Consider the following 13,529-nt stretch of genomic DNA (forward strand, 5'->3'; position numbering starts at 1 on the left):
CCCGACCATAAGATTAGTATGTGTTTCATTTTTAACATCCCATTCCACATTTAGTCTCCATATGCTGTTATAATAACCTCCACTCTTCTGGGAAGATGTTCCACTATGTTTTGTGAAGATTTGTGCTCCTTCAGTCACAGGGGTGTTAGTAAAAGTACTGATGTAGTTGAAATGAGGAGGTCTGAGGTACAGTCAGCATTCATCTTAAAGGTGTTCAGTAGGGTACACCTGGGTGACTTAAGAAAAGGAAACTGTCCAAGTTTTGTTTCACAAGTGTACAAATAGAGCTAACAGACAGTATACTTGTGAAAAATCGTGTTCACATGACCCTCACAATGACCTCACGCTTGCTCAACACACCCTGTCTTCTCAGTTTCCAATGGTGTTACTGATGGTTAAGTCTGACATGTTACACAGCAATCATGGACACACAAACTTCTGTCGCGCTGAAGACGCCTTCCATCATCGTCCAGTAAAGCAGCTCCCACAGTAAAGCATATGTAAGGCGTATCTGCACGTATGAATGAGCTGTTACTATAGAAACGACACAAGGACCTCCACGTGATTAGGCGTTTCCTTTTCCTGCTTGATTCATACGCCCACGATTAGGCTTCGCTACATCGATCTACACCATGTAGGTGTTCTTCAAAACTACTAATAGATTTAGCCTTGGCTTCGCCACACTGCAGCACACTGATGTACGCCCTCGTAGTGAGTGTATTGTGTGTATGCTAGAGACTATTTAAAGGATTTAAACAACAACAAACACGTTGCGATACTGCGCATGTCTGGTTCTGAAGCATTTCCGGGGGCGCCATTTTTAAAGCACGGAGCCGTCAAAGCACAATGACTAACACGTACTTTTTAAGTTTAGATAAATCATAACAGTTGAGATATTTATCAACACTGAAAACACTCCACAATGTGGAATTAGCGGAGCCTTTTAATCAGACTCGGTTTCTTCAGTCATTATGGAATAAAAAACAGCGATTAAATCCACATGAACATATTTAAGTTTGTGCAGTTTGCTACAGATGCGGTTTGCGAGCTCTGATTAGTGCGCTCTCTGACCATCCGATTACACAGACCTGAAAATGCAGAGTTGATTGGACGCCTTTTGTGATTAGAACTTTTGTGTTTACAATTTGAAGAAGAACCACATATAAGTCAGTTGTCCTAATACTTTTGGCCGAATAGTGTACCTGAGCGGAACCTAATAAAACTGTAAGGAACACGTTGTAGGTTTGAATTGATTCACTCTCTCTCTATTTCTCACACACACACACACACACACACACACACACACACACACACACACACACACACACACACACACTTATTTACACCCCACATGCACCTGCTCCACACGAGTCCAACGCTGAACCAGGTCATTTTCCACACACGCTTCCTCGTTCTGGCGTCAAGCAAAACAATCACTTTTTTATCACGATTTTATTCACTTCACTTCGATTGTTTTGCTTGACTTTTTTTTTTTTATGTTTTGGTTTACATTCGTGTATCTGTTACGTGATTCTGGTTCATAGAGAATGAAAGTGACAGTGTATGGAGAACGGTTCCACTTACGCCTATGCTTCTTCTGGACAAGAAACTGGCTTTGATGCATTACCTATCATCATGGCAACCTGAAATAAAGACGCCAGAATGAGGAAGCGTGTGTGGAAAATGACCTGGTTCAGCATTGGACTCGTGTTTGGAGCAGGTGCATGTGGAGTGTAAATAAGTGTGTGTGTGTGTGTGTGTGTGTGTGTGTGTGTGTGTGAGAGAAATAGAGAGAGAGTGAATCAATTCAAACCTACAACGTGTTCCTTACAGTTTTAACAGGTTCCGCTCAGGTACACTATTCGGCCAAAATTATTAGGACAACTGACTTATATGTGGTTCTTCTTCAAATTGTAAACACAAAAGTTCTAATCACAAAAGGCGTCCAATCACCTCTGCATTTTCAGGTCTGTGTAATCGGATGGTCACTTCACAAAACCTGTGAAAATCACTTCACAACCTGTAGCATCTGTTACAGAGGAGAAAGATGTCGGATTTATTGTTGCAGCCAATTCATATGGGAGATATGTGCCAATCGGATACTAAATTAGAAGACATAATCGAAAAATACTTTTAAAAAAAAATCAAGCCACGAATTATGCAGTGTGTCCAGATTTCAGAGTGTAGTTTTAGCACATGTCCAGTAACAAATTCTATACGATGCGGAGGCTAATATCTAAAATAAATCAACATTTGACAATTAGCATTCATGAACTAGCATTGTCTCAAAATGCAAAAATAAAGGTCAAGGTGTTTTTTTACTTACTTTACATGTAAGGGTACCAGTATCACCTAGCTGCCACTCTTGGGCTCAAGGACCCCAGAATCGCCAAGCTGGCATTCAGGTTCAAGGACCCCCAATATTGCCACGTTGCTATTTTTAGGCTCAAGGGCCCCCAGTATTGCCAAGCTGCTACTCTTGGGCTCAATGATACCAGTATCACCTAGCTGCCACTTTAGAACTGAAAAGCATCGATATTGCCGAGCTGCTTTTCTTGGGCTCGAAGGCCCCAGTATTGCCAGGCTAAGTCTCCTTGGCTGAAGGGCATCAGTATTGCCAAGCTGCCACCACTTTGCTCAAAGGCATTAGTATCACCTAGCTGGCACTCTTGGGCTCAAGAGCCACAGTATTACTAAGATGAGACTCCTTGGCTAAAGGGCATCAGTATTGCCAAGCTGCCACCACTTTGCTCAAAGGCATTAGTATCACCTAGCTGGCACTCTTGGGCTCAAGAGCCACAGTATCACTAAGCTGAGACTCATTGACTAAAGGGCATCAGTATTGCCAAGCTGCCACTCTTAGGTTCAAGGGCCCCAGTATCACCAAGCTGCCACTGACAAATTCTCACATCTACATTAATTCTGTCTGCTTATTTGTTCATAAAAATGTTGACAATAGCTATTTTTGTCGATTTAACAAAAATCTAAAGAGACCTACCAGCAAATAATAATTTGCTGCTAGATACAGCAAGAATAATATAGATGCCAAAATGTATACAAATCTATTTTGATGTATTTGTTTTCGGTTGCTAAACTGGTAACATAAATGTGATCCCAAATAAATCAAAGTATGATTTCATCTGAATTAATTCGCATCACATCTCTCAAAAACCCTGTATCAGTCTACATCGGTCACCATATAAATACTGTAACAGCGGAATGCCTATTTGTATGAGATTCGTTTTACAAATCAAGATCTGTGCTTTCATCAGGCTTTTTTTTGGGGGGGGGAGAAACATTCATTTACATCTCCGTCTCTGTTTCAGATTACCTTCTCTCCTGTGTCCATCTCCAGTTAATGAAACACGACTCCTCTATGCATGGGAATTACCCAGAGGGCACCTGAATGGGAGAAAGTGATTTTTTTCTGCTTTTTCATGCCAAAAATGGTTTAATTGCTGCACACATGACATGGCTGTGAAAATACAATACAAAAGTCTTTCTTTCTTTAGCTGAGGAAACAGGAAGCACACGAATCGAATTGTTTCTTTGGAAAGCAATGTGTGTTAAATGCATTCTGTGTATAGGACACGCGAGATAACAGACCAAACCCAACCTTCTCACTTTCTTTTCACACACATCACAGCTAATTCATTCAATCATTCATTACTACTAACCTTCCTCACATGTGCTTTGTCACATGTACATTACAGAAAAGGGAAATTCTTTCTTCACATATCCCACAGCTCAGGATCAACCATTGTACAGTACCAAAATACAGCACAGGGTGTTGAGGGCCTTGCTTGAGGGCCCAAATGTGACAGCTAAGGACATACCAGGACTTGAACACCCACCATTTTGATGAGTAAACCAGAGCCTTAAACACTGGGATATCACTTCTGCTTTTCACATATCCCAGCTTGTCAGGAAGCTGGAGTCAGAGCACAGGGTCAGCCATGGTATGGTGCTTCTGGAACAGATAGGGTTAGGTGCTCAAGGGCCCAACAGTGGCAGCTTGGTGGTGCTGGGGCCTTGAACCCCTTGACCTTGTGATCAGCAACCCAGGGTTTTAACTACTGGACCAGTTCCCTAACCCAACCTCATCTTATCAAATCCCTAAACTGAACTCTCAATTCTCTGAATCATTTATGTAGAATGAAGCATACAAGGATATATATAAAAATTAAGCTGGAAAAAAAAGTTCAATATCCACATTTTCTCTTTAGAAAAAAGATATTTTGTTTTGTATAGTGAACTTTGACATTGACTCTTCAATCAGTGGAAATGTACTGAAGCGATATCAGCCTATCAAAGATTAGAGCTCTATAGCAGGCCACTCAAGATCTTTCACTCTAAACTTTCTTTCAGCTTCTCCCATTAGGGGTCGCCACAGTGGATCATCCGCATGTTCGATTTGGCACATGTTTTTACGCTGGATGCCCTTCCTAACGAAACCCTCCCCATTTTTCCAGGCTTGGGACCGGCACTAAGGCTTGTGCAACCCTAATGGCTGGGGTTGGTTCCCTGACCGGGGATCGAACCCGGGCCGCAGTGGTGAGAGCGCTGCATCCTAACCACTAGACCACCAGGGCACCAACATTTTTCACTCTAAACCATGTAAAGCATATCTTCATTTAGCTGCTTTGTGCACAGAAGCTGTGAGGTATACAATTGTCTTATAACCACGTTTCCTTGATAGAAAAATCATCTTTTGTCAATCCTTGACCTGTCACACTTTTCCAACCAATCAGATTTCAGCATTTCTTCACTCAGTGTGGATGAAGGATTGGTCTGGAAAGGTTTGAGTGTAATGTGCTGAATATACATTATACTGTAAGTGCACCCCAGAGTCAGACATACAAATACTTTTGTCCATTAAATGTATGTGCATAGTATCAAATCAGCGCTCGGATTTCGGAATAAATAGAATCATTGTGTATTTTATGGCTCAGTTTTTGCCCTTGTTTTATATTTCTACTGCCTGGGGGAGTCAAACATGACATTTAAGGATGAGCAAAAGTCATTGAATTTTGAAGAAAGGTCTCAGGAAAAAACCATGGGCAGAATAATGAACCAAACAAGATAAAAACAAAAATGTCAGATCTGAATGCAGGTCTTTTTTTTTGTACGTAATTCAAAACCCAGCACACGTGTTATTTCCTGCTGTCAGGATGGAGCTTTAATTATAATGCTTTTTCATTTCTGTATTTAGAATTGAGCATAAGTGACTGAAATTAGAGATGCACAAAGATGTAGTGCAAAAACTTTATCAGAATAGTGTCGTTTGAATAAATGAAATCTCAGACGCCTGGAAAATGCAAATGAGAGATTATCTGACCTGCTTTTTTAATTACGTTCCTCCTCAGAGCTTCTGGTCATATTAATGGATGCCAACCTTTAACCATTTGACACTTCAGATGTCCAGGGGTTTGTTTTAATATGCAAATCAGAAAAAAATAAAGTTATAAAAATATATCAAGTTTGTTGAACCTGCTGCATCACCAGAACTGCATTAAAATACACTATAGGAACAAAATATTGGAAGATGAATATTCTAGAAATAGGTGGTACAATATAAATAGATTTAAAAATGGCACAAGGAGTCAACACCAACAGCTGCATTATTACTAAATAAGGCACCAAAAACTAGCAAATAAATTCTTCCTTTTCCTCTTTCTTGCATTTTATGATTTCTCTTTATGTTCTGTCAGCCTCTGTGTTGTTGAAACTTTGCAGTTTCTTTTCTGTATCATGGAAATTGCCATGAAATTTTAATAGCGCCACGTGCCACAGTGGAACACTAGTATAATCTGAGACTGTAGAAAGAATACAAGCTTATAAGCTCAAGAAGACGGTTTTATATTCACCCACCCGTCCCAGACGTCGTCTCCACATTACCTATGCTGACGAGTGGAGGCAAACCTTTCTCACACGCTGGTAATTGCGATATGCTATTTCCAGCGTACTGTACAGCCACGTTAGAGAGCCTACTGTATAATCGACTCTATCGCTGTGGACTCTCATGTGATCTGAGTGCTACACACCGCAGTGCTGTCAATGTAAAAAGCCTCACCTGCACCGCCTTCAAGTTTTAATCGCGAGCTCACAGCTGCCACCTCTCATTACGCCAACACCTCGATATACCTCGATTCTCCCCAAAGTGGCGTCGAAATGTTGTTTGCTTTTCCACTTAAAATCCAACACATCACAACAGAGGTTCAGTTTCCTCCAAAATTAAATGCATTCTGAAAGGGTGCTGAAAAGATCATATTACGATTCACGAAGATACAATACATATCCCGATATATACTGTAGAACTGCTACAAATTTCTTACCAATCTGAGAGCTTGTCAAGGTGTTACATACTTCATGCGAACATGAATCCGTCCACCCTACTTCACACGCAATGTCTTTATGGGTGGTTCATGAAGACCGCCCACTAATGGGCATCAACATGATGGAACAATGTTCGAGCCTCTTAGTTTATAGGGAAATTGTAATGCTAGATAACAGGCATTCTATAGCATTGTGCACACCTGAGTTTGTGAATATATCATATATTTAATATATTAGTATATCAAAAAAAATCTACTATTTATTTATTTTTGGTTATTACAATTTTACAGAAATTAAATTAGCAGCTTTCCAGTCACTGTGTAATTTATAAAAAAAATATACCTGCTTCAAACTGAAATTCATTGAAGTACCCTGGCATTGTATACGTTCCATTTTTAATACTGTATTTAACATTAAAAAAAAAAAATGTTACCCGATTAACTAGCCTGACACTTTTCCAGACCTTTATCCTGGACTTATAATCACTTCTCACTCTTCATGATGCTGTTTGGTTCAGTTCTAATGCAAATTCTTGGTTTTCTCAGCAACATGTCAAATGAAGTGACTGCTAATGGCAACTAGTTTTAAATACAATTTGCATTAGTATATAGATATGCAACCTATACTGATTTCTCTCAGTATCACTTCAATATTATGCCCTGGTTTGTAACGATTTGTGACTCAAAGCCCAGTCAATTCTATTTCAGTTCCAGTGTAAACCCCTATGGAAATGTCTAAAGGGGTGAATACTTATGCAAAGCACTATAAGTTACACAGTATATAATAATAACAGCTGAACACCTGGTGCTGTTTATGAGGAATCAAAGGGCGTCTCAGACCCACGCTTTCATTTGCATTACTCTGGACTCTATTCATCATTATTCTTTTAGAACATTCTTATTCAACACCAGCACTGAAATCTCACCCTGACAGCTGCACCAGCAAAGTCATCTGGGTTGCATGACCATTTCCATTCATCCACTCTAATGTTCAGGTAATCCCTCTCACACAGACACTTTTCAATGGAAATGCAGTGGTCCATGATTAGGAAGGGGTTATGGGTAAGAGCAAGCCAGAGCAGAAAATCTATGAACTTGTACGCAAAAGTCTAAATACAGAACGAGGGTAACTCTTATGAGTGAACAGATGTTGAAACATTACTGGGAAAGATGTGCTAAACTTCTGAGGTTGGTCCACTGAGTGGATTCTCTATAATGCTGCTCTCACATTTAACCTTTCTTTTTCCACAGTAAGTGCTAGATACAACTCTTGATGTGCTGTTATAAAAGAAACCACAATATTGCGTTGACCAGTCCTGGCTAGCGTGTAACTTTCTAACCTAGCCAGCTCCCTAGATGCGCACATTATGATTATAATTATACATTCTAACATTAGAGTATTATGTGATATTGTAAAGAGTTATGTTTGGGCAACAGGATGGAGTGATCTAGTGTGTGCTTGAGGAAAAAAAAGAGTGATCTGTTTTGTGTTTGGGTAACAATGTGGAGTATCTAGTGTGTTTGGAAAAAGAGTTGGAGTGATTTAGTGTGTATTTGAGTAACGAAATGAGGTGATCTAGTTTGTGTTTGGGTAAAGAATTAGAGTGATCTGGTGTGCGTTTGTGTAACAAGGTGGCGTGATCTAGGGTACATGTGCAAAAAAGCTTAAGTGATCTAATGTGTCTTTGTGTAAAAGCTAACGTGATCTAACGTGTGTAAAGAACTGGAGCGATCTGTTGTGTATTTGGATAAAATAAACTTTAAGTAATCTTGAGGTTGTGTAAAGAGGTGGAGTGATCTAGTGTGTTTTTGTGTAAAGAGCTGGAACAGATTAACAGATTTAACAGATTAAAGCCCCCTCTAATGTTTCTGGCCTTACTCCCCTGTCATAGTACCAACATTTAATGTACCAACTCTAACCTCCACTCTCCTACACTTCTCCTTTCCCTGCTGTCTTTGTAAAGCAATCTACTGTGTGTTTGGGTAAAGAGGTGGAGTTATCTAGTGTGTGTTTGGGTAGAGAGGTGGAGTGATCTAGTGTGTGTTTGGGTAAAGAGGGTGAGTGATCTAGTGTGCAATTGAGTAACAAGGTGTACTAGTGATGTAGTGTGTGTTTGGGTAAAGAGGTGGAGTTATCTAGTGTGTGTTTGGGGGAAAACGGTGGAGTGATCTAGTGTGTGTTTGGGTAAAGAGGTGAAGTGATCTAGTGTGTAATTGAATAACATGATGTAGTGATGTAGTGTGTGTTTGGGTAAAGAGTTGCCGTGATCTAGTGTGTGTTTGGGTAAGGCGGAGTGATCTAGTGAGTGTTTGGGTAAAGAGGTGGAGTGATCTAGTGTGCAATTGAGTAACAAGGTGTAGTGATGTAGTGTGTGTTTGGGTAAAGAGGTGCCGTGATCTAGTGTGTGTTTAGGTAAAAGGTGAAGTGATCTAGTGTGTTTGTTTAAAGAGGTGAAGTGATCTAGTGTGTAATTGAATAACATGGTGTAGTGATGTAGTGTGTGTTTGGGTAAAGAGTTGCCGTGATCTAGTGTGTGTTTGGGTAGAGAGGCGGAGTGATTTAGTGTGTGTTTGGGTAAAGAGGTGGAGTGATCTAGTGTGTTTGGGTAAAGAGGTGGAGTGATCTAGTGTGCAATTGAGTAACAAGGTGTAGTGATGTAGTGTGTTTGGGTAAAGAGGTGCCGTGATCTAGTGTGTGTTTGTGTAAAGAGTTGAAGTGATCTAGTGTGCAATTGAGTAACAAGGTGTAGTGATGTAGTGTGTGTTGTGTAAAGAGTTGAAGTGATCTAGTGTGTAAATGAATAACAAGGTGTAGTGATGTAGTGTGTGTTTGGGTAAAGAGGTGCCGTGATCTAGTGTGTGTTTTGGTAAAAAGGTGAAGTGATCTAGTGTGTTTGTGTAAAGAGGTGAAGTGATCTAGTGTGTAATTGAATAACATGGTGTAGTGATGTAGTGTGTGTTTGGGTAAAGAGGTGCCGTGATCTAGTGTATGTTTGGGTAATGAGATGAAGTAATTGTTAGTTCTGAGGCATTTTTAACTCTTCACTGTCTTTCTTCTTAAGAAAATCCTCAGGATGCAGGACCGAGAGGAGGCTGTGAGGTGAATTTAAAGTGCATAATACTGCTGGATTTGCTTACGGGGGAAAGTGGTTTAATGGTAACAGCCAGTCCCTCCGATGCTCTTCAGAGCCAGAGGACATGCAAGTTTTTTCCTTTCCTTTTATTTTCAGGCTGATTTGCTTTTAATATCCTACTGTCTCATAAAACCTCAGTTCAGCCCTGTGTAATAAAACCTGCAATATGACTGCATTTTACTTCTACCACCCTGAAGTTGATTATTTTCTTTTAATAGCAGGAGTGACATGGAGTGTTCTATTCCTCTTATACAATAGCATTCGTCCCACATTTCTGTATTTGTCAAAGAGGGACACGTCATAGTTTTTAGAGTCAAAGGCAGTGGATGCAAGTACATGTGAAGGAACTAGTTATTAATATTATTATCCAGAAGCAGAAAAAAAATGCTGATGGATGCATTTTCAGGTGTGGCGATTAGAAAACAATGTGAACTAGGCGAAGACATAGACAAAAGCGAGGAACAAAAGTATGACTAGTTAATTGAATTGATAAATGAGGCTCTTTATATGGCAAATAGCAGAACACAATACTTCATACAATCTAAATACAAACCCAGGTATATATATACACATGAGTTGGACACGGGAGTGGACTTAGCTGTGACTAGGATAACAAATAAACCAAAGAACCAATCACAAGACAGAAAACCCAGGGTTTCAGTCAGAGTCTCTTTCAGGTTTTCAGTCATGGTTTCTTTCCTGGTTTCTGTTATGGGTTTCCATCATGGCTTCTTTTAGGGTTTCTGTCAGGGTTTTTATTCAGAGTTTTTATTCAATGTTCTCAGTCAGTGTATTCATTCAGGGTTTTCAATCAGTGTTTCTTTCAGTTTCAGTCAGGGTTTACTTTTAGGTTTTTTTAATCAGGGTTTCAGTCAGGATTTCTTTTAGGGTTTCAGTCAGGATTTCTTTTAGGGTTTCAGTCAGGATTTCTTTCAGGGTTTCAGTCAAGAGTTCTTTTAGGGTTTCAGTCAGGATTTCTTTCGGGTTTCAGTCAGGATTTCTTTTAGGGTTTCAGTCAGGATTTCTTTCAGGTTTCAATCAGGGTTTCAGTCAGGTTTCAGTCAGGGTTTAATTAAGGGTTTTTATTCAAGGTTTTTATTCAGGGTTTTCAGTCTGGGGTTTCAGTCAGGGTTTATATTTAGGGTTTTCATTAAGGATTTCCATCAGGATTTCAGTCAGGGTTTCATTCGGGGTGCCAATAATTCTTTATCTGTGACTTTTATCATAATTAACTCTAAAGAAGTAATCCTTTATAACGCCTTCATTTTTTCCAGCTAGGGAGCCTTCCAGCCCGTCTCGTATTTGTCATGGATGACCTTTCAGCCGACCTGGAAGGAGCAAGTGGATGCTCGGCTCAAATCCAAAGCCGTTGAAAGGTCAGAGACAAAACTCAGGCCAAGTTGCATCGTTTCCTCCAACATGGTGCTGATTACTAAACAGAGAGGAGAAATTACACCATATGGATAAGGTTTGTGAACATCTGAACATAAGATTTTGGACATCTCATTCCAGATTTAGTCAGAAGTTCACTATAGTTAGGAAGAAGTTCACTATATTTTGTGTTACAAGTCATCTGAAAGGTTCAATTTGAGCTCTATCTCAGGCTGCTCAAGAACTTCCAACTCATGCAAAGCATATCTTCATGGATGACTCGTTCAAGTGAAGGGAATATCTTAATGTTAAGCTACAAATTAAAATAATAATAATTATTATTATTATTATCAAAATCCATTTAACACAAATTAACCTTTAATATTTTGTATTGAGTCGCCTCTCTCCCACTCTCTCCTTCTGTTTCTCTGTATTTCTGTCTTTTTCTTTCTTTCTTTCTTTCTTTCTTTCTTTCTTTCTTTCTTTCTTTCTTTCTTTCTTTCTCTGTGAGTGTGTGTGTGTGTGTGTGTTTTCTGTGTGTGTGTGTGTGTGTGTGTGTGTGTGTGTGTGTGTGTGTGTGTGTGTGAGTTATTGTTGCGTTGTCAGATTTGTCAGTGTGGCATTAAAAGTGCATTAAGCGTCTCAGCGGCAGGGGGTGAACAGGAGAAACAGGGGTCGAGTATCCAGAAATAACGCTTTCAACGCTTAAAACACGTCCATCATATCACACACACACACACACACACACACACACACACACACACACACACGTACATTCAGTGGCACAAAATACAGCCAGATGTGCTTTTACCCACAAACTGTTACAAGGGTTGCAGTGGAAGATCTCCTGCTATAAAGCTCTGACCCCAACCCTAAGGAACACCTCTGGGATAAACTAGAATGCTGACTGTATCTTCTCAAACACACTGTAAAATCTAGTGGAACATCTTCCCGGAAGAATGGAGGATATTATATCAGCTAATGGAGACTAAATGTGGAATGTTTGAAAAATCTTCTCACGTGTCCACACACTTTTGTACACATAGTGTATATGGACAATGGAAATTCCACGGTTGATCTAATAATTACAGGATTTACTCAACACATGATCTTATCGGTCTGTGGCACCTGACCAGAGAACATTGCATCAGGGATCATCCCAGAACAGTTACGAGGTCTCAGGAATGCTGATTCAGTTTCCATCATCACCTTCCCAGACTCACTGACAGCACTGAAGTGCAGACATAGATGGAGCAGACATGAATACAGAGCACAATGCAGTGACACACACACACACACACACACACACACACACACGTACATTCAGTGGCACAAAATACAGCCAGATGTGCTTTTACCCACAAACTGTTACAAGGGTTGCAGTGGAAGATCTCCTGCTATAAAGCTCTGACCCCAACCCTAAGGAACACCTCTGGGATAAACTAGAATGCTGACTGTATCTTCTCAAACACACTGTAAAATCTAGTGGAACATCTTCCCGGAAGAATGGAGGATATTATATCAGCTAATGGAGACTAAATGTGGAATGTTTGAAAAATCTTCTCACGTGTCCACACACTTTTGTACACATAGTGTATATGGACAATGGAAATTCCACGGTTGATCTAATAATTACAGGATTTACTCAACACATGATCTTATCGGTCTGTGGCACCTGACCAGAGAACATTGCATCAGGGATCATCCCAGAACAGTTACGAGGTCTCAGGAATGCTGATTCAGTTTCCATCATCACCTTCCCAGACTCACTGACAGCACTGAAGTGCAGACATAGATGGAGCAGACATGAATACAGAGCACAATGCAGTGACACACACACACACACACACACACACACACACACTCACTTCTTCAGTACCTGGTACACACACTAATCTGACTTGTCCAAATCCATGTATATACAAGAGTTCTTAGAGCGCACTAACACAGACCACCATGAGAGAAAAAGTGGGAAAAAAAGAGAGAAAGAAAGAGAAAGAGAGAGAAACTAATTCCAAACAAGGCAGCGTGAGGAATGAGTAACGAGTATAAAGAAGACACAGGAATGCTGGAGCTTTTGAGAACTAACAGAGAGATGTAGTGAGAAAGAGAAACAGAAAGAGATAGATAGATAGATAGATAGATAGATAGATAGATAGATAGATAGATAGATAGATAGATAGATAGAGAGAGAGAGAGAGAGAGAGAGAAAGAGGGATGGATTAAGTACTACAAAAGATTCTCAGTCACTACCTAAAACTTCTGACCGCTCACCAGCCAAGAAATCCACATGTATATACAAATGAAGGGTTTTTCTGTTTGTTTATTTCACACTGGAACCTGATTGGCTGTTAGGTTTTATGATGTAATAACACATTCATGTCCTGTTCCTTTTTTAAATGCAGGATTTATTATCATGATGTTTAATCAATTATGTAGTAAATCTGGAACAATTTTGGCTTTTTGCAAAACATGAAGAAGAAGAAAAGGAATGCAGCAAGAAACAGTGAAAGAGAGAGAGAAAAGAGAGGATAGATAGATAGATAGATAGATAGATAGATAGATAGATAGATAGATAGATAGATAGATAGATAGATAGAAAGAAAGAAAGATGATAGATAGATAGAAAGAAAGAAAGATAGATAGATAGAAAGAAAGAAAGATGATAGATAGATAGATAGAGATAGAT

General features: G+C 39.7%; 1 protein-coding gene across 3 annotated transcripts in view; it reads right to left on the bottom strand.

The window, feature by feature from the left end:
* kcnab1a (potassium voltage-gated channel subfamily A regulatory beta subunit 1a) overlaps positions 1–13,529 on the bottom strand; it is a 91,671-nt gene that overhangs the window by 53,642 nt on the left and 24,500 nt on the right. The gene's annotated exons all lie outside the window — the stretch shown is intronic.

Source organism: Silurus meridionalis, chromosome 13 (assembly GCF_014805685.1).
Source record: "Silurus meridionalis isolate SWU-2019-XX chromosome 13, ASM1480568v1, whole genome shotgun sequence".
Lineage (NCBI taxonomy): Eukaryota > Metazoa > Chordata > Actinopteri > Siluriformes > Siluridae > Silurus > Silurus meridionalis.